The following is a 3,573-nucleotide window of genomic DNA, read 5'->3' as shown; positions in this document are numbered from 1 at the left end:
GCTCCCCGCCCCCCGGGGACGCCACAGCAGCGGTACCGAGTTGCTGGAGAATTCTGAGTTGGGGACGATGGTTTTCTTGCTCGTAAACCTGGTTTCCATCCTTTCGTTCATGTCCAGTCCTCCTGAAAGAATACGAACTCTTGTCTGTGTCTCTTGCACGGTGTCACGAGCTCATGAAACGCTCCCTTGTTAGTCGGTCATGTGGGACTCGGGGAGATTGGAGAGAGAAATAACCCACGGGGTTGAACAGGAGAGCGCTAAGCACTGCTTGGTGTTTATAAAAAGAAGGAAACGTGCCCTCATGTGCACCTCTTTATCCGTTGGGGTAATAAATTGGGGTGTACAAACGAGGTAGAGATAAAATAACCAACTCTTTTCCTCTACAAATATTGTACCAAAAAAAAAGCGTTGATCCTTGAACTGTGTGGACTTCCTCCTTCCTGGATCCTGCAGCCAGAAATGACCTGTAAATGTTCCCGATTTCCTTTGCACTTTGTTTCTATGTTTGTGGCACCTAATATTCAACCTTATCTGGGTAAATCTGTGCAAAATTTTATCCCCCTAGGAAATCCTGGAGAACCTGCTTCATCCGTTTTTGCGTCTTCCACAAAGCCTAGCATAGTGCACAACTCATAGAAAGTACTCCAGCCCTGGCCGGTTTGGCTCAGTGGATAGAGCGTCAACCTGCGGACTCAAGGGTCCCAGGTTCGATTCCAGTCAAGGGCATGTACCTTGGTTGAGGGCACATCCCCAGTAGGGAGTGTGCAGGAGGCAGCTGATCGATGTTTCTCTCTCATCGATGTTTCTAACTCTCTATTCCTCTCTGTAAAAAATCAATAAAGAAAAGAAAGTACTCCAACCCTGGTGGATGGAGCATCGCCCTGGGGACTGAAGGGTTCTGGGTTTGGTTCCGGTCGGGGGGCATATGCCCGATCCCCAGTGGGGGGTTGCGCAGGAGGCAGCCCATCAATTATTCTCTCATCATTGATGTTTCTATCTCTCCCTTCCTCTCTGAAATCAATAAAAATATAAAAAAGAATAAAAATTTAAAAAAAGAAAGTACTCCATAAGTCAGCGGTTCTCAACCTGTGGGTCGCGACCCCTTTGGGGGTCGAACGACCCTTTCACAGGGGTCGCTTAAGACCATAGGAAAACACATATATAATTACATATTGTTTTGTGATTAATCACTATGCTTTAATTATGTTCAATTTGTAACAATGAAAATACATCCTGCATATCAGATATTTACATTACGATTCATAACAGTAGCAAAATTACAGTTATGAAGTAGCAACGAAAATAATTTTATGGTTGGGGGTTACCACAACATGAGGAACTGTATTAAAGGGTCGCGGCATTAGGAAGATTGAGAACCACTGCCATAAATGCTACTGCCGAACAAGTGAATATAGTGCAGCAAGACTTCATTAAGTACATGGTCGAACGATTTGACTCTACAATGACTCCTTTAATTTGAAATTCTCCCTTCTGTCCCACGTCAATTCCCCTGCACTCATTTGCCCACCTAGATCCAAAAGCTTCTGAGAAATAATGACATTTGTCAACAAACCCTCTCTCTCAAGTTCTTTTTCTTTTTTCCTAATTTAAATGTCTATAGAACAAATCTGGTGTGGCAACTGTGTGATTTCTCCTCCCTGAGGAGCTCCTTCGCTGAGGTCCTTTAGTAACCTCTGTATTCCAAGAGTATACCTAGCTCTGGGCCCGACTCAAATGCTGGAATTTTTATATTTAATCAAGTTAGGGTTAGAATAACTCAAATCATCCATTGATTTCCTGAGATAGTACCTACTAATAAATCAGCCAAGAAGTAGGTACTGAGCCTCTACTGAATAAAGTACTAGTAAAGTTACACTAGGCACCATGACAAAGTCACAGATGAAAAAGCTGTAGTTCTGCCTCCTGGTATCTTCTAAATAGAGAGAAGCTTTTTGACAAAAAGGGCAGCACTGTGGTAATTATCTGCACTCAGTAAGAGAAAATAAAATTTTTAAATGATAAGTCCAAAATAAATACAGTGTTCCCCAAATTCAGTTCCATATGCCTCTGAAAGCAATAATAATGGCCACCATGGGCTGTTCAATCCTATTAAAGTGGAGCATAACATCTAAGTCACTAGTACAGGATCAACCCATGTGCCAGCTTGTTACCAGGAAAAGGAAAATTCTGTCCCATGGCCACATGTCACACCTCTAATCACCAGGGGTCACTCTGTAACACTGAACTGTTCCTCACAATAGAACCTAGATAAGAGATGTCACACGAGAACCTAGATAACAGGCAAGTCACAGGAGAACCTAGATAAGAGAGAGTGGCGGTGATTTGGTAGAAACTCATCCTTACCACAAGGAAAACAATTCTTAAGTACATGCCAAAGAATTAATAATAAAACATTCCTCATATGGTGTGTGCTGCTCACTTCTCTCCCCACTATGGCTTCCTTTACATTAAAACTATCCTAGCAGCCCAAGTCCAGGAAAGGACTGAAGTTCTTACTTTTGCAGAAGGTGTTATAAAATATTCTACATGGTAGAAACTGGTGGCCTAGGCCCAGATCTAACACACAAATATAGTTTATCTAAGCATCTGAATGATGCTTCAAAAAAATTAGCCAAAGCCAAAAGTTAAAAGTCAGAAGATTTCACATGCATTCCCGACTTCTCTTTAAAACGTAGATTTGGCCCTAGAGGTTTGGCTCAGTAGATAGAGTGTCTGCCTGCGGACCAAAGGGTCCCGGGTTAGATTCCGGTCAAGGGCAGGTGCCTTGGTTGCAGGCTCTTCCCTGGTGCAGGAGGCAACCAATCGAAGTGTTTCTCTCACATCAATATTTCTCTCTCTCTCTCTCTCTCTCTCTCTCTCTCTCTCTCTAAAATTCAATGGAAAAATATCCTTGGGTAAGGAAATAAATAAATAAATAAATAAAGTAGAAGATTTGGTAACAGTGGGCTTACATTTTCACCTGGTGACAATCAACTACAGGACATGCATGCTCTTTCCCCACAGTTTCTCCATTCCCCATTGTACCATACACTATCCTATTTCCCTCATTTGGTCTATAACTGCTGATTTAAAATATCATAATGTAAGAAAACTTGGAACAAGTTAAATATTGAACAAAAATGAGAGAGTGAAAATTATGGTATTTAATGGAGTGGAATATTATAATGCTTTTATAGTGGGTATTACTAGTTGACTCCCCAATATGTCTTTCTACTCCTCTGAATTGTGAAGCAGCCATTGACGTAAGAACGTCCAAACATGTAAATAATTTGTATAAGAATTTATTTGAGACAAACTTACAACAGTTGCCAGGAAGATCTCAGATGTTCCAGAGAATAACAGTTATGCAATTTCTTTTGTGCATTTGAAATTAAGGAGGGAATGTAAAGAAGATTCCATGAAAGTGGAAGAAAACAAGGCAGGGATTGGAGTACAGGATAGTCAAGCGAATGTGCTCTCTCTCTTTTTTTTTTAAAATTTTGTTTTATTGCTAAAAGTATTACAAAAAGTATTACATACGTCTCCTTTTTTTTCCCTTGACCTCCCCTCGTC

Source organism: Myotis brandtii, unplaced genomic scaffold (genome assembly GCF_000412655.1).
Source record: "Myotis brandtii unplaced genomic scaffold, ASM41265v1 scaffold250, whole genome shotgun sequence".
Taxonomy (NCBI): Eukaryota; Metazoa; Chordata; class Mammalia; order Chiroptera; family Vespertilionidae; genus Myotis; species Myotis brandtii.
Note: the sequence above shows the minus strand (reverse complement) of the source record.